Source organism: Ciconia boyciana, chromosome 1 (genome assembly GCF_034638445.1).
Source record: "Ciconia boyciana chromosome 1, ASM3463844v1, whole genome shotgun sequence".
NCBI lineage: Eukaryota > Metazoa > Chordata > Aves > Ciconiiformes > Ciconiidae > Ciconia > Ciconia boyciana.
In genome coordinates, this window is record NC_132934.1 from 22,742,286 (window position 1) to 22,761,443 (window position 19,158).

The 19,158-nt window shown below is 39.1% G+C and overlaps 1 long non-coding RNA gene across 1 annotated transcript; it reads right to left on the bottom strand.

Moving 5' to 3' along the window:
* Positions 1-1,954: 1,954 nt before the first annotated feature.
* On the bottom strand, positions 1,955-10,822 carry LOC140651265 (uncharacterized). Its single transcript, XR_012042332.1, has 4 exons — positions 10,745-10,822; positions 4,042-4,135; positions 2,117-2,203; positions 1,955-2,021 (listed from the first exon to the last, which is right to left on the bottom strand). It is a non-coding gene; the product is annotated as an uncharacterized lncRNA (long non-coding RNA).
* Positions 10,823-19,158: the final 8,336 nt, after the last annotated feature.

Consider the following 19,158-nt stretch of genomic DNA (forward strand, 5'->3'; position numbering starts at 1 on the left):
TAGAAACCAGTAACAAGTGGTGTCCTTCAATGGTCCATACTGGGACCAATACTATTTAATATCTTCATCAATGACATCGACAATGGGATTCAGTGCACCCTCAGCAAGTTTGCAGATGACACCAAGCTGAGTGGTGCAGTCAATTCACTTGAGGGAAGGGATGCCATCCAAAGGGACCTTGAGAGGCTTGAGGAGTGGGCCCATGTGAACTTCATGAAGTTCAACAAGGCCAAGTGCAAGGTCCTGCACCTGGATGGGGACAATCCCCAATATGAATACAGAGTGGGGGATGAATGGATTGAGAGCAGCCCTGCAGAGAAGGACTTGGGGATACCAGTAAATGAACAATTGGACAAGCCAGCAATGTGCGCCTGCAGCCCAGAAAGCCAACTGTATCCTGGGCTGCATCAAAAGTACAGCCAGTAGGTCAATGGAGGTGATTCTCCCCTGTAACTCTGCTCTTGTGAGACCCCACCTGGAGTACTACTTCCAGCTCTGGGGTCCCCAGTACAAGAAAAGCATGGACCTGTTACAGCAGCTCCAGAGGAGGGCCATGAAAATGGTCAGAGGGCTGGAACACCTCTACTATGAAGAAAGGCTGAGAGAGTTGCGGTTGTTCAGCCCGGAGAAGAGAAGGCTCTGCCAAGACCTTACTGTGGCCTTTCAATACTTAAAGGAGGCTTATAAGAAAGACTGGCAGAGGGACAGGACAAGGGGCAACCATTTTAAACTGAGAGAGGGTAGATTTAGACTGGACATAAGGCAGAAATTTTTTTAAGATGAAGGTGGTGAGGCACTGGAACAGGTTGCCCAGAGAAGCTGTGGATGCCCCATCACTGGAATTGTTCAAGGTCAGGTTGGGTGGGGCTTTGAGCAACCTGATGGAGTGGAAGATGTTCCTGCCCAGGGGGAAAGGGGGGTTGGACTAGGTGATCTTTAAAGGTCCCTTCCAACTCAAACCATTCTATGATTCTATGATTCCATGATAAGGAAACTCTGTACAACGTTGTTTGGACTAGCTCTTCTAAGGAAAGAAAATAATTTTATTGATTAATTCCTGCTTATAATTAGCATAAGATATTAAATTAGTGAAGCAAAATTGTGTATGATATAACGCAATGAAGCAGATACCTATTTAAACTTGGCTCCTGAAACAATACAGCTACAATACATTTACGTTCCCCTTAACATATTTTGTTGCATTTTGGGAGTAGATGGGATTATTCAAGTCTGCTGTAATGGCTCTGTAGATATCACTTTGATGGGTAAGAAGATAGTAACTAAGAGCTAACTAGAGGAGTCTGCAGCTGGAATATAGACAAAATTCTTTATGATATGTTTTTCCTCTGTCCTCAAGCTAAGAATCATGTTTTCTTCAGTTTGACACAAGTAAATAATCTTGTTTCAAGGAACTGAAGCAGCCCATTTGTATGTATTTCATTTCTATCCCTCTTATTTTAAATCATTCTGAATTACTTTCTACTTATTTCTTCTTTTCAGTCAGAATTTCTTATCTGTCTAATCGCTGACTGGCATGTATGTAGGTCAAAGCAATTATATTCCTTTGTTAAGCAAGCTAGCTTGAAACAAGGGAAGCCATCTCCCTGTTATGTAGCCTTGAGCAAAAATAAGCCATTCAAGCTGAAAAATTTCCTGAAGAAATACCTAAAAAGGAGATGAGGACACTGATTATGCATGTAGGAAGCAAAAAGCAACCAGAAAACCCAAGAAATGCTAGAGAATAGTTTCCTAGAATGAGCTTGGGAAAGGATCGAAATAAAGTATCATGATTCAGAGCTGCATGTTGGGATTGGGATTTCTGACTAAAAATAATTGCTTTCTCTTTGTTCCTACTGCCTCAGCAGAAAGAGAACTCCACGTGCACTCTTTGTTTAGCAATAGGATTTCACTAAGAAATGCTGGAGCCAGAGTGTGTCCATTACCTTTTGGGGTGGTGCAAAGAGGGTAGGCTTGGAGGCTGATTTGCTGCTATCCACTGGTTCTAGGTCCTTATGTCCACACTACATATTAACCAGAGAAGAAGTTTACTCCAGTTGTTGATCCTAGACACACACCATGCATGGCAGAGAGCTAAGCACTCTGTAGAGGACCTTACCTCCACACTGTAAGTGGGGTGCTCTAGATGGTGCCCTGGTACATGACTTCATCTGTCCAGGAGAGAAAGTGGTGGGCGCTTGAGTATCTACCACAAAACACAAAGTATATACAATAGAAATTACAAGATACACATATCACCGGCTCCATTTTCATGCCCATTCATTTTAAACTCAGATCTTTTGTTGAATTGCTGCAGGTTAGATTGCTGGTGGAAGACCTCACTCCATCAGCTTTATGTCATCAAGGAGTTTCCTGTAAAAACAAAAAAAATTCTACCTGACAACCCCAGTGATACTGTGAATCTATAAATATGTATTCTTATATAGCTGTGTCCTCACTTTCTTCTTTTTTCTGTGACATATTTGTGCTATTCCTTCTTGATTACCACTGCATTGGGTGCAGGTGCCCAGGTGCTGGCAGCAGGGCTGCAGGGCAGCCTCTGTGAGGAGAGGCCAGGGCTTCCCTGTGCCAGACACAGCCAGTTCCAGCCGACTCCAACCGACCCACCACAGGGCATGGCTGAGCCCGTCGGCCACGACAGCATTGCCTCTGGGAAAGCATGTTTAAGAAAGGGCAAAACACTGCATGGCAGTGAGGAGTGAGGAAAAAGAGTGCATGAGAAACAGCCCTGTGAAACACCAAGGTCGGAGAAGGAGGAGGGGAGGACGTGATCCAGTCGCCAGAGCAGAGATCCTCCTGCAGCTGTGGCAGAGACCACAGTGGAGCAGGTATTTCCCTACAGCCCATGGAGACACCACAGCAGAGGAGGTATCCACACTGTAGCCCATGGAGGACCCCACACCAGAGGAGGTGGATAGTTGCTGAAAGACTATAGTTGCTGAAGGTGGATAGTTGCCTGTGGAGAGGACCCACGCTAGAGCAGGGAAAAGTGTGAGAGGGAAGGAGCAGCAGAGAGGAGCTCTTATGGATTGACCATAACTCGCATTCCCCACCCACCCTGTGCCACTCAAGGGGGGAGGAGGCTGAGGAGTCAGAAACAAAGGAGTGAAGTTGAGCCTGGGAAAAAATTGGAGAAGGGAGGGAAGGTGTTTTAATTTCTGTCCAAATCTATTTTAAATGGCAATAAATTAAATTAATTTTCTCCAAGTCAAGTCTGTTTTGCTGTGAGAGTAATTGGTAAGTGATCTCCTTGCCTTAATCTCAACCCACAAGCTTTTCCATCTTATTTTCTCCCTCTCTTCTTTTGAAGAGGGGGAATGAGAGAGCAGCTGGGTGGGCATCTGGCAGCCAGCCAAGGTCAAACCACTACAACCTGTTAAATCGAAGCAATACCTTGAGAAACACTCTGTGTAATTCAAATCACACAGTCTTACACACTCCCTCATATATGATAATGTCCATCTGCTTTGATTAGAGGTCCCTATTGCTTCAAATACCTTTTTCCATAAAGGGACATCAAAGGCTTTTTAAATTAGCTTAAAGCAAAGACAATGAAAACGACAATCTTTTTTTTTTTTAAAGTGTTTTCTAACGTGTGCACTGTAATACCTTGACCTTTCATCTCTCTTTACATATAGCTTAAAACCAAAATTTACGCAGTAACTACTTCAAATAGCCTTTAGTAAGCCTGTAATGTATTTTTATATTTCTAAATGCTTTTTCTTAACACAATTACTCTTTTATCCAATTACTGATTTCAGAATAAGAGGTAGGCACTTTCAGAGTACACTTCTCATATCCTGGATAGACTCTGTTTCTTAGGAAGAAGCTTTCTTTCAAAATAGAGCTGCTGGAGCAGTGATGTTACTTCAGTTATAAGCAGCAGTCCTTGGAGCAAGACCTGTGACCTACTGCTCTTCAACCATAGAGGACTTTGCTGACAACCGAATTAAAAGCCAGGTGCTCTTTTGCACAAGCACTCACTTTCTTCCTCTTCTCTTCTTCCTCTCCCATGAATCTTACCTTCTTTTTTTCAAACACTTTCCTAACTCCAAGAAGAGATGTGGGGGCAGCAAGCTCCAAGAACAGATTGCAGCACAATGTTTAGAGTTGACGCCTGAAAGACAGGAGAGTAGGTTTTGAACGCTTTAGGGCAAAAAGATCAAATATGAGTTTCCCACTTTCTGCATGGGTATTTTGAGGACAAAGCCATTGTATAAAAAGGTTCTACCCCACAGGTCACTGGTGCCTATGTTATGAACCTAAAAAGACTGAGTTTTGAACTATATGATTTTTGAAAGAAATCCTCATTCTCTTGATTGGGATTTATATTCTAAATAACTGTATTTTCTGTATTTCCAGTTCTGGTAAATTTCAGTGGAGCAGCTCTTGGGTTTCCAAAAATGAGGAATTGGAAATACAGAAAGAATTCTCTCTCATAGGCTCCGTTTTATGCAAGGCTTATATAAATATACGATTCCACTGCTTGTGTATTATGCTGTGCCAATACAAAACTTTAGACTCTTTACAAATGCTTCAATGTACATTTTTCTACAGAATTACAGACATACCAAGATGCCAGACACATCAAGTACTGCAAAAGCTGCTTTGATCTCTGCTGATAGAATACTTAGTGCTCTGTTCCACATACTATACTGAAGTGCAAAATCAGAAAAGCCACAGTAATGGCACTTAACGCTATAATGCAAAGTGAATTTATAAAAAACAGCAAACCACATCACAATGCTGTTACTACAGACTGCTATATATCATTCTGGAAAAATACCATTAATATCATCCCACTTTTGAATGCTATAATTTCATCATGGAATCAAGGAAGTTCCAAAATTAATCTGCCTCTTTTCAAAGACATCAATTTGATGCCTTTTCCAGATTCTGTTCCATAATGTTCACATCTCTAATCTGCACATAAGAGAGCAGATGTGTACTGGGCTGGTGCTCAAATACCCTGCAGAGGGAGAACTGAATAAATATGTTCTTGAAAGTTAATTTATTACTCTTATGTTGCTTCTAAAGATCAAGACTTTGAGTGAGCATCTTGACAGACGAAACAGATGGACAGCTCCACAGAGTAAACATTTTCCAGAGGAATGTCCCTTGCTTTCCAGTTTACGCCACAGTTTCAAAGCAGTGTTCATTCAGCTAAGTGATACCTATTAAATACCATACAAATAAATGACAATACAAAATTTTGAGGGCATGTATGAGCAGTCAAACTACCTTTAAATACTAACAGAAGTTGACCAAGAATTTACATTTAATATGTACAGCTTCTGCTTTGTTTTCTGGCAAATATTGCTTTGTTGATTACATTATATGTACAGGTCACATAATATGAAAACATTCAATGGTCTTTATTATTTACATGCATTGAAATGCATGTTGTATTTTAAATTGTTGTATCCCGGGATTTGAGTTGCATGTTGTGGGAATTACTATAGCAGGAACCCCTTGTTGCTAGCCAGGCTAGGAGCAAGGGGAGGAGTTTATTGCAATGTTAAACCCTATAACCTGGCCCAAAAGGACCAGGGGTGGAGATTGTAACGGATATACCTTTAAATTGTTGTAACCCATGATTTGAGTTGCATGTTATAGGAATTAATACAGCTGGAACCACCTGAACCAATGGAGGAGAAGCCTTACAAGAAGCAGTGCAAGCGCAGCAGTGACCTGACCTGAGCTGGCTTTGGTGCCCAATAACTCCAAGAAACACACCACCTCTCCTGTCCTGAGTAACAACCATAAGAGATGAAGCCCAAAGTCATGGACTAAATGAACTCAGTGGACATTTTGTGGACATTTATGGACATTTTACAAATATTTTGTAGGGGTGGTCCATAGACTAAGGGAATGATATGTGTCTATTATATCAAAGGATGGGAAGGGTGATGGTGGGTAATGAGAATGTATTGGATAGTGTGAGACCTGAGCATGACGTAAATGGTATGGAATAAGGGGTGGATACTGTCCTGGTTTCAGCTGAGATTGAGTTAATTTTCTTTAGAGTGGCTGGTATGGGGCTATGTTTTGGATTTGTGCTGAGAACAGTGTTGATAATACAGAGATGTTTTAGTTGTTGCTGCACTAGCCAAGGACTTTTCAGCTTCCCATGCTCTGCCAGGTGCACAAGAAGCTGGGAGGGGACACAGCCAGGATAGTTGATCCAAACTGACCAAAGGGCTATTCCATACCATATGGCATCATGCTCAGTATATAAAGCTGGGGAAGAAGAAGGAAGGGGGGAACATTCGGAGTGATGGTGTTTGTCTTCCCAAGTAACCATTACGCGTCATGGAGCCCTGCTTTCCTGGAGATGGCTGAACACCTGCCTGCCCATGGGAAGTAGTGAAGGAATTCCTTGCTTTGCTTTGCTTGCGTGCGCGGCTTTTGCTTTCCCTATTAAACTGTCTTTATCTCAACCCTCGAGTTTTCTTACTTTTGCTCTTCCGATTCTCTCCCCCATCCCACCAGGGGGGAGTGAGCGAGCGGCTGCGTGGTGCTTAGTTGCTGGCTGGGGCTAAACCATGACAAGTGCCTAATTATTCAGCTATATTTATCTAGATGCTTCTATATGCCTCTATGCAAAGAAATAAAGACAGTATTTGTTTTGATGTGCAGCTACACTAAAAATACTAAAAGCACCTCTTCTCTCTCACACCAATAGCATATAAATTTACTGAAAATACTTTAAATGTGGAGCTATGAAAAAGCTCCAGATTATTCCAGAAGGATAACCGCTCTTTAAAAGTTGCATACACCTGAAAATGGACTAATATTTAAATCCACATTCAGCTAGAACTGCATATAACTTTTCTATAGTAAAATGAAACCTTCAGATCTCTGCTAGTTGACACATACATTCTACTCTGCCAAGTCCCAAATTATCATTTGTATGAGAGCTTCTGAACCTATAACCATTTGCACAAGCACTCAAAAATACAGCAAAGTCTCTGCCCCAAAATCTATGATATGCCTGAAAAAGTCTGAGACAATGAAGTGTTAATAGCCTTAATTATAGTTAATTGTGGTTAGATATAACTCAAGCAACTTCCTGAGGGAGCAGTTTAAGTTGCCTTCTTGTAGTAATACATATAGATCTTATTAAAATGATTGTGAATTGCTTAGAGAATTAACATGCACAAACTCCTAAATATTCAGTTAGGTAATAAAAATGATCAATACATTACTGGTCTATGTACGTGACTCTCTTTCTCATCAGAAAGCAAAGAAGAAACTGTTATCTAGGCTAGCTGAGGCAAATATGGTCAGTCGCGTTGGTCAAATATTAAGTGAAGGGTAAATTCCATAAAATTGATTAAACTTGTACTGATATTTTCAGTACTGAGGAATACTATATAAACTGAATTTCAACATTCCATTTATTTGTGTAGCCACATACTTGGTTAGCATTCTTGGATGAAAGGGGTGATTTAAAACCTAATATAAAATTGCTGATAATATTTCAAAGATATACAACAGTATATATTAAGCAATGTTTTTCACACAACATGTGGAAAGACTAGGCCAATGAACAGAGAGCAAGACAGAAGTTTTACCATGTACATCTTCAACCTACCAGCAACTCAGCATCTCAATGAAGAAGTGTCACAGCACCTCTGGGCCATTTTCTTCGGAGAGAGACAGCCCAGTGGATGACTCACAAGTGTTAAAAACACAGTAGGAAAATAATGCAGGCGCATAAAGTGCTTAAATTTATTCTCCTGCCCAGTACAAGTAATAAGGAGAGAAACTCGGGTAATTATTCCTTCACTTCTCTACAGTCTACAAAGGGTGATGAGTAGGGAATTCCTTCACTTCATGCACATACCACACTTCTGTGAATCCATGCTCAACTTCCAGCTAGACCGCTCCAGCAAAATAGCCATAGGAGTCTGTAAAGAACTCATTCTCCTTGAGAAAATCTAATCATTTCCACAGAGCTCCAAGGTGGACCCTTCCTTACAACCTAAATTTTACCTTCTCTCTTCACCCAAAATTGAGTACAGGGCGTAAATGCAACCAAAATATGCAATCCCCTTCAGTGATTTCCTATTGTGGTCCCCTGGGTTGAAATGGTTTTTGCCACTTTGCCAGAAAAGATCAAAGGCTTTAGTACGCTCCTGTTTTCTCTCCATTTGTCAGAGGGGTGTGCTCTACATAGTCTAACATTCCTTGCCTCAATTATTCCAACTGGGATTTATCCAACTGGGACAACTGGCACTGGAATGTCTCACTCGAAACAGCAGCCCCAAACAACTCAATTTCAAACTTCTGTTTGGGTCTGCTCTCCAAAACAAGATGCCATCCTAGATGGGTCTCACAGTAATACAGAATATTCAATATGCACCTATGAAATCTTAAATGAAAGAAAAAGATCAATCAACCAGAAACCCTGACTGCAGCACACCACATGTAGTTACTGAAGAAGAAATAAAATAAAACAGATCAAGCTCTTAAAAATAAAAGATGAGGGGGGAGTGAAATTGCCAGGTACCTTTTAACTTCTTAATTTTTGTCTGATCCCAATCTGCTGTACTGAGGAGAATGCATAGGTATGGGAGAATCATACTGCTGTGTTCCCCTTCCCCCCTTCTTTTTCATTTTGGTGATAAAATTCAAAAGCTAATAAAATCAGACAGATTATAGTAGCATTGATGAATGCCCATGTCTGGGTTTCCTGTCTGGAGACCAGAGCAGGCAGTGTCTGAGAAAGACGACAAGACAGTCAGTGCATAGAGAGAAAGGGAATATCCAGCAGATGGATTATGTCTGGCTGCTCCCATTATTAATACTGATCTGTATCAGGCAGTGATGAATACATAGAAGCACTCAGAAATACTAATGGTTTCACCCTTTAAGTACTAATTTCTACCCTTCTATCCTATTTAGCATTAAAAATGCTCTCTGATCTTGTCATTGATGGAAATGGTTATAATGAAGAGGCAGTGCTCTTGGGAAGAAAGAATATACTAGATTTAATGAAAAATATTAAAATCGTCTTTAGAGGTAGAGAAGTCATAAACTACAATCACAGAATATCATAGAAAACTCTCTACTCCTAAACAATTCATATTCTTATTTAAATGTAATTTTTAAATCCTAAATCTAAGGATATTTTCAGTTATCAAGACTCTGGACTAAACACATTCTGAGGTATTTATTCCTTCTAAGGAAGACAGGACATGTCAGGTAACATACAAACAGTAACATACTCAATTAAACAGCATTCATGCTGCACTGAAGTTAAGCTTAGTGTTACAAAATCTCTAAACCTCCATTTCCTTGGATCTTTAACTCTTTCAGAAGTCTCCCTGAAGAAGTCAAAGAATGTATATGCAGAGACTGCCAAACAGGTCAACAAAATCTCACCCTAAGGCCTGAAAGTACCTAAATATCTACTAAATCAAACTGGAAATGGAGGCAGCTCACCAGTCTGGAGGGCACAGCTAAAAAAAACCAACCAGGCTGCAGCACCTACCAGCAACGCTTACCCGGGATGAAGTAGGGGAGATCATTTGGATTAAGGCGGTTCAGGTGTTGACTCTCAGACCTTGCTGTTCTTGTTGATTATTCTGCCAGGAGCTATTTGAGGTATTAATCTGACCCAGAGCAACAGGATAGGCTCTGGCCTAGCTGAAAACATTTTCTTGTGAGCTCCAGCTGCTTCGTGACACTCAAGCAATTTTCTCTTTTGACATGAAAAAAAGCGTGACATTTCCTCCTGAGGCACACCAGGATCTATGCAATATGTATTTAGGTACCAGAGCAGGCTTTTAAGATCTAGTTGCTCAAAAAGAGGTGCTAAAAGAGAATGCAAGCTTGACTTGATGGCTAAGGAGGGTGGGGAAAATGTAAACAACCATAAGTGTAATATAGGTGGTATCTATCAGCCAAGATAGAAATTAAGTAACATAACTGAGAGTGACAACAATATTTCTCATAGTGGCTCAGTCTGAAGACTGTAGGCTCTAGGTTCCCAGCCATCAGGTGTTTTAAATCTGTGGATCTGCATTGTCGTGTGCCGCACCAATCATTTGCATTAACAAAGAAACTTCTCCTGGGCTTAACCTTCCTTATTAAATGCCCCACAAACAGATGTATAAGGAGAAGGAAAAAAGAGGGCTCTGTCATTTGTCCTCCCTCCTCTTCTTCCTAGAAATACAAATAAGCTAAGGTCTGGATCACACAATAAAGGCAGGCAGAGCAGAGACTCCCATAGCTGCTCTGGTTCCTGCCTATGCCACCAACACAGTGTTCCCTGACTCCTTTTTCTGAGTCTGAGATCCTATCCCTCAGCTAAGAGTATTTATAAACTTAGTTGTGGGCTAAGAGGGGACATAAAACTGTGGAGGTAGGTCACTAATTTTATATAAAACCCTTTATAAACCCTGCCAGCTGAAGTATTTCTTTCTTTCTAGCCAGTAGACTGTTGCACTTTAACTCTTTTTGTTTCGAAAAACAGGTATGGTCTTATAATCTTTATCTCAAATGCAAGGTAGTCTTCTAGACTATTTTTTCCCAAATAATCTTATGGACTATTTTATTTAGAGCAACTTTCAGGAACTCAAGTACTGTTTTGAACACAGTGTCACAAATTCAGTGCCCCAAGAGTCCTCTAAGAAAGCCTACTCCAATCACAAAATACAACTTTTCAACACAAATTTTCCCTGAAGAGTGAGACTTCATTCCCTTGAAATACAAATACCATTTACTTTTTCTTCATTTTGTCTGTCATTTGCCACTTTTAGCCTCAGATTTCAATCACACCGGAGAAGCTGTGGTTCCATGCCTAAAACCAAGGACAAGAAATGAATAGTTTTAGTTATTTTCATTACTCTGCCAGTGACTTTGTGTGTAACAACAATAAAATCAGTGTCTGCTCTGTTATCCCCTCATTTTTCTGTAAAGTAGAGGTACCAATACATACTTATTTTTAGATGTTTAGTTGCAAGCTTATATTATACAAGTTTTTGTAAAATGCTTTGACATTTCTGGGGAAAAAAATCAAAGTCTGTAAATGCCATCTTCATATATATAGATATTCAACTGAATCATTCTTTCCTTCCTTTTCTTTTACCCCTGAAAATAAGAGTTTTATTCTTGTTTTGTTAGCAAAGCTTCTTTTTTACAATGAAGTCTTTGTTATTACACACATGACCTCACAAAGAAACAGACTATCAATTTAAGAAACTTTGTCTTCTGTCCAACAATCCACATTAAAACTTTTTTAATTTTTCATTTTTGAGGAAAAAAAGGAAGAATATTGTGGAACCTTTCAGTAGGCTTTCAGGATACCCAGAACTCTTTGCAATTTCCTGAAGAAATAATTAAACATTGCAAGCCTTTTTCTCATGTGAACAGTCTTCAGTCACACATGATGTTCTATACAATCATTAGAGAAAACTTTGATACTCTTATTAATACTGAATAATACTTAACCAATAGGTTTCAGTGGAAAGTATTACTCAACATAAGATTCTGAACAAGTAAGATTATTAGAGTCAGAACTTTTTATGTAGCTTTCCAGGATTATTTATCTGAAAATGTTTTTAAATCTAGACATAAACAAAATCAAAACAATGCACATTATTAATTCCAGAGGAAAAAACCTATAAATTATTGGTTCTACATCCCTGTTTTACTGCCTTGTAGATACTGTCACAATATAATTGCATACACAGGTTTTATCTTCAGCATTTCATCCTGATTTTAAAAGCATTATACTTTATGTATCAATAAATTTAGAACCACCACATTAGAAAATTGAGGGTTTCTTTATACATTTGAGTATGAAATTAAGTTATAGAAATAACTTGAATAATTTGGGAAGGGAGACCATATTTTTCAAAACATAGCACAAGCCATTAGTTAACACAAGTATTTTAAAAACAGCTCTACCAATGTGAATAGAATTTTTTTTAATAGCCTTGAAAAGCCCATGATTTATGATCTGTGTCAAAAGGCATTATGCATTTTTACAGTTCCTATTCAGATCAGCATATTTCTAATCTCATAATGTAGTATGGAAATTAACAACTTGGATTTCCCCATTTTGCTTTTCTATTTGCAGCCCAACACATTCCTTTAGGAACATAAGGTTCCATATGTCTCTCTTCATTAAGCCAACAGTAAAGCAAAATATGTTTGTCTAAAGCCTTTATAGTTGTCTTCTATTTCCAGATGTTATTGTACTATTGGGTATTATACAGTCTCTGAAGAATGAGGTCTCTAAACAGTTATTTCAGGTGTGTATGTCATTAAAACCAATAACTATACTAAATATTCATAAAGATCAAGGCAAAAGCTAAATGAACTTCCACAGGGTTTGGGGGTTTCAGTTATAAATCAACATCAAATACTTAAAGGTACTTCTTATCTGCAGCTTATCCTAATATATCAATAACACCCTTCTTGTTGTAGTTGAAAACTAGGGTTGAAGTTCCAGTTTTTCTCAAGTCAGTATCAAGCCTCCTGACAGCTTTACGCAGAACTGTGGTCAGCAGAACCCACTAATTCCAGCATTTCAGAGAGGTCTGATATTTAAGTATCTCTAGAGTTAGCAAACCTGGTACAGCCACCCATACATATTTAGCAAGGAAGAATGATGAACTGGTTAATCAAGGGGAGGAGTTTTATGAAGCTATTTTGTAGCTCCTACAAGTAGTTCCTTTTTAGCAGATATTTGCCTGCTTATCAGTTTCATGCTTGCACACAAATAGACTCACAGATAGTTTCTACAATATGGAGTTGGTTATGGTGTTAACATTGGCCTTCAATTCATTGTACCAAAGGAAGATTTGGAGAGTATGTTCTTTGTAAATTCCTTCTGCACTACCCAGTTTCTCTCAGCTGTTTCATTACTGTTTCATCTGCTCCAGTCAAATATGATTCCTGGGGTTTTGGAGAACCCCAATGTTTGTTTCACTGCTATTGCATAGCTCACTGCATCAGAGCGCTACAGGTGAGGCATGTGACCAGTGGCCATTCTGGCACTTCCAGAGAATGTTAAAAGGAACAAGTCCACCTCAAGCAAGGAAATAAAGCAAATATTTTTTAAACCATAGTTCCTAAATGTTTCTTTAAAATTCTGTAAGTTATACTTCTAATTTTCAGACCTCTCCTCAAACAGGAATGCTTTGTCCAAGTCTGGAATGCATCTGTGATACTCTTCTCTGGAAGGCAACCACCCGCGCCGGTATGGCAGACACTCTGGTTTGGTTTTGACAAGGTTAAAGAGGGGCAGGAATCCAACTGGAATGAAAGCTGAAATCAGGCTTGGTTGAAGTTGCCTGCTGTGAAGAATGCTGTGGGTGAAGACGACCCTCACAAGATGGTAATCACAACATTAGCTAAACACAATAGTTATGCAGGGTGATAGTGCTCCTGCCATCCTAACAATAGCAAATCCAATTACTTCTATGGAGCTCTCATTAGGATTTAAGGTAATAGAAAGAAATGCATGCTTTCAGTACACTTTCACAGAGCACAGAGTGTAGTTTAAGCCAGTTTATCAACCTGAATAATTTGGATCATCACTGTAGTCAGCACTGTACTTCCCATTTTTCTACATGATCTTTTTCACTGTGTCAGTCTTAACGGCATCCTTGTTTCTTTTTTCCTTCTTTTCCAGTAAAGAACTTTCCTTGTTGCTACACCAATCACTCCATTTCTAAAGATCCTCAAAAAATTAATCTCTCCCCCAAACTCAAAAGTCAGTGAAACTTGAGGACATTCGCTTAATTAAAAGTGCTGATCTTAACTGTGCCAGGAGCAACAGTGGTACCCAAAACAACAGATAAGAATCAAACTGAAACAGAAGGAGGTACCTCAGCACCATTTGTGGCTCAAACTCAGTCTCTTCTCAGCTCTGCCGTGATTCACAGAAGCCATCGACCTTTGGTTACATGGCATTTCCAGCCCTTACCCACTAATGGAAGAGGTGCATTTAGCAGCTCCATCGTCTGGTTTCTTGCTTTTGGGTTTAAATGCAAGCTCATATCTCACAAAAGCAACCTATAATAAAATCAGAGAACCTATATTAGCATAGGTTTCAGGATGTCTTCCTAAGTGATCCTAAGTCAGGAAACAATAACACAAGGCTTTGTGAGGATAGTCAAACAGGCAAGCTGAGATTCACAAAGGAAATGGTGGAAAGAGTTGGATTTCTGCATCATTAGAACTCCCTATCACCTCAGTAAAATGACAAATGCTGTCTCCACAGAGATCCAGCATGCACAGAACAGCGAAAACAACACAAGGGAAAACACAGACTCATCAGAAGGTCAGTTCAATCACCAGTGATAATGCAAGATAAAGGCTTCCCTGCCTTTCACCACCCACAAGGGGAGAGCTGTAATTCTGGAGTGTAATAGTCTTCCCCCCACTCCATATGTAGTTATAGGGCTCTTCAGCTTTCTGTGGTTCACTGCAAAGACATGGAGGCCGGACTATGGGACACTATTGTCCCTACAATAAAGGACAATAAAGAGTGGCTAAATCATAAATAATATCCTCCATCCATGGCTTGTCACCAAGGTACATATGGAAAACTCCTGCTCTCCCAAGAGAACAGAGCAAGGGAGAAGCAGTCCCACCTGCGAAGCCTGTTTATTACGTACCAGATTATTTTTTCACTGGACAGGCCACTACTAAAGGAAAGTGACTTTGCCACTGGAGCACAAGGAGGAGGGAGCACAATGGGGCAGATGAGCAACAGACTTCAAAATATGTGCTGCTAATGCAAAAAAGATAATGAGCTCATCATATAACGTAGCATTTCTGGAAAGGGATCTGTGTTAACAGATTTTTTTTCTTTTTCCAATTTAGGATTGCTAGTTTTCAATTAGTCACAGTTGAAGCTGCATAAATGAGCTATATAAAACCTTAAGAATGATAGAAGAATTATAACAAACAGTGTTTCCACCCTTCCTTCCTCCTTTGTCTTGCACAGCTTTGAGGAAATATAGTACATGCACATAAACAGCTGTACCTGCAAGTTGTTATATTTCATTTGTGTTGCCTCTGTTCACTGGGTCCTTGCTTACAAGATAGAATTGGACAGGTTTATTCTGTTAGAATTTTATAGGCAATATAAATTTTTAAGTCTTGCCTGTACTGTAAGACCTGTCTTGAAAATGCAATCTGCATTAACAGGATTTTGTAGGAAGGAACATCTAAATCAATAAGGTGAACCCAAAACATCCCAGGTTTTGTGCATTCATTTTTGGATAAGTAACTGGAGAGCGTGGCAAAGCTTTTTTGCATGCCAGCCTCTTTTATCTTCAAACAGATCCACAAATGGATTATTTATAGATGTGACAGCAGCCCTCTGAGTAAAGCATAAAGGGCAGAGATTACAAAAGATTGATTTCCACAGCTCGTTACTGCCATAAACCTATAACCCAAGCAGATGCACAGGGGAGAATTCTCTTCCTTAGGTCAGCTGTTTATTTCTGGCACGTGCTTACAAATCTCTGGGGAGGACTAAAAGGACATCCATATACTACAGTTTGAAAGGGCCAGTAAAGAAGTCTTGTGGCTGTAGTTTCCTCCAGTGTTTGCCTCCATTTCATGAATTATTGTGGTTAACCCAGAGAAGAGATCCATTTCTACCTGTAGTATAAGCCATATGCATACTTGTGTGTGGAACACCACCACAAGCCTTGTATTCAGTGTCTTCTCTACTGAATTCACAAACTTTATGAAAATCAGCAGAATGAACTTACAGGTGGATTTCAGCCTATTGCCCAGTTCAGTTTGGTGAGCAAAACATAGACAGGAGTTTTTCCTGTCTCATTTCCATAAACAGTGAAAATATATAATATTAAACACCCCTAAATTTAAAATAATGTAGGCTTGAACATCACTTCAGTTGCTCACATCGTATAAATGCTTTTATGAACCTAAGACAGTGAGGTATACAGGCTAGGATCAACTAAATGACAGTCAACAGTGCTGGATCCTGCTCTAACTATAGGTGTAATGGAACACCCTCATGATTATACCAGTTCAAGTCCTCATTTTCATTTTTTAAGAATTTCTCATTTTTCCTGTTTGAAGAAGAGCTATAAATACACTTCTGATAAGACAAGTATCCATTCTACCAATTTTAATTGATTCAGCTTTTCAAACAGGTTCAATTCTTCCTTTTGCCTATTTTTTCCTTAGAAGTCAAGAAAGCCAAGAGCTTTGCCAGGCAAACTAAGCTCTTACAAACTGGCTGTTTGTAAGATAACTCTTCTACGGAATCAAAACTAATATCATTAAGTCTTCAGACACTTCTGTCAGGTGACAAAAAGATGTTTCAAATCCCTTTTAAACTGAATCCTGCTTTGTTCTTGCTTTTGTTATAGTTTTCTTCAGTCTTCTCAGTTCAGGCATAGATCCCAGAATGCATAAGGTATGGTTTTCATTCATTGTATCCTAAACATAGGAAGAAATCAATACATTCAGCTTTCCCCTTCTGAGCTAAAGAAGCAGTGCCTAATTGGTACAAGCAGTCTTCTGTCAGTCTGCTGCAGAACCATCATTTTGCAATGCTACAAACACCTCAAACACAACCCACTCAGCAACATAAGCAATTATATTGAAAGTTAGTAGATATTCTTCCATCTCCACTCTGAATACAAATCACAGCTTCTAATTTAGCAACTAGCCTCTTGAGACACACACACACAGAGGAAAAAAAAGCAGCCCATAATGGCAGCTGCTTTTGTGGCCAAAACTCTGCAGCTCTACATTCCTATGGAGAGCATCAATCCAGTATCAGCAGGGCTTTTCTACTTCACACAGAGGCCAATTCTTAGTTATAAGTGTTTTCAGAACAAAACCAGTCAGGGTGCTTTACTAAAAATAATGATCTAGGCCCTACTGCATATTTGGCCCATATTTCTTGTGCTAAGACAGCTCCTCATTATTACTTCTTATTTTCTTCATAAAAAGTCTGTAGACTTCGAGGGGGAGTAGGGAGAGGGGAAAAAAGCAAGGGACTGTGGTATCACCCCAATGTGCCTGTATGTGACAGCTGTGAATTTAACTCTCCTCTTAATCTAGCAAGTAGGCATTCAGCAGTTGTGGACGTTAAGCTCTCCACAGTCACTTTCTTAGCCTAAAAATTCATGACAGCTGCTACAATTAAGCAAGGTACCTTCAATAGACATACCTAATATAGTGTCTAGGTGGCTTTGATCAAAGATATTTGTATTTCATGTGAATAAATGTACTCAGTGTGGAGAAAAGCATTACCATCTTGATTTCCATGGCCATGTGTTCTAATATGTATTAACTGGGTGAAATTAACTACTGGCCCTTCTAAAATGTATCAACCAGTTAACATGTAGTAACACACCAACTTGTGCTTGTGGCCTAGATATTTACAGGCTGGCTAATATTCTTCTCCCCTCCCTGTTTCCCTCTGCTCATGCCTCATCTGCGTCTGGACACATAGCTAGTAAAGTCACCCTGAAAGGATAAAAGAAAAAAGTGCACTCAGGGCAATGGGTGGCTGGTTCATTCCTAAACGATAACTGAGTCTGAAATCCAAGGTGTGTATAGCAGGAAAGAGACATTGGTTTATAAGAAAACTTGGAACACCTCACATCAATAAATAAAGTGAGGCACTGTTCCCAAGTTTTACATCAATACTTTCTTTTCTGATAGTCTTTATAAAGGCAATATTTAAAAAATAACATTCATATTTTAAGAATTCATTAGACTGAATTGAATTGATAAAAAATGCTTAGAATTATCTTTAAAAATACATTAGATTTTATTATTGCAGCTACAGTTGGAAATTAAAGGCAAAACTATTGTTAATTCTGAAGACAGCCTAATGGAAACCTTTCAAAGATTACTATGTGCATAAAAACATGGTAAGTCAAATCGCTCAGGTAATTTCTCCATGTCAGACTTCCTAAATAAGCTCTTGTACAAAGATATAATGAATTTTAATTGCATACAGAAAACGTCTGAAATCTAACCACAGGTATAACATGCTGTGCCAGCTATTTCAGACCTGCTTTTTTTGTCCCTTGCATTTCATTTTGATCACCCTGTTAAGAATAAGCTCATATGCACAGAGAATGATTTTTTCTTTTAAATTATTAATTAAAAGATTAATGCACACCTTCAGATCTCCCATAAGAGCAATGTTCCAATATCTGTACAGCTTTTAATGAGGTGAGCAAGAGAGATCCAAAAACTATTCTATTCTGTGGTCATATTTTCAGTGTTAACAAGAAAATTTAGCATCCAGTGAAGCACAAGCCTCAAAACCTGCTACAAATTATCACATAGACTAGGTTGAGATATGGAAATAGCCTGTTACAGAAATGCAGAGAAATAGCTAGATATGAGGACTGCTCTGTTGGACATCCCAAGACTCCCAGAACAACTCCTTTACTGAGTATTCAAATCAAGAAGAGGTTGCTATATACTGCTGCCACTCCACACCAATCCCATATTTTACCATGGGCTCATTGTTTCTACAGGGAAAATTAAACAAATCCACATTATTTCAGTTGATTGGATATGCAAAATATCCCATCTGTTTCAAGAGGTATTAGGCAAACCTTCTAGACCAAGAATCCCAGCTCATGATGTGTAACTTCGTAAGTCCACCTTCAAAATGCCTAAGCAGCTCAGTTCTGCCAGTCCTGCTATGCCAATTCAAAGGCCAATGCTAAATATGCACTTTTTATTTTCTTTGTGGCTTCTCTTTTGAAACATATACTCATTTCACAACATCCCCAGGGCCATCTGGTATCAGGTTGCCTTTCTAGGCATATCTGTCCATCCCCAAAGTATTACCTGGCTTGATCTCAGAGGTTAGGAAAGCTTACAGATAGAAAAAGGCAAATCAGATGTCAGCCAATAGAGAAAGACATAAATAAGTTTTTAGATATATTATGTTACAGTTCTTACACTGTGGTCATGACTAATTTCTTTTCTCCTCATTTCTCTAAGCCAATTTTTTTTTACATTTTAAAAGACAAATTCTAAACTGCAGCAAAACCAAAGAAGTCATTGAACTCTCATTTTTTTCTTTATGCATTACAATTACAGGAAAAATATAATATTGCTTTGGGTCGATCTTCTGTGAAAATTCACAAAGTATTAAAT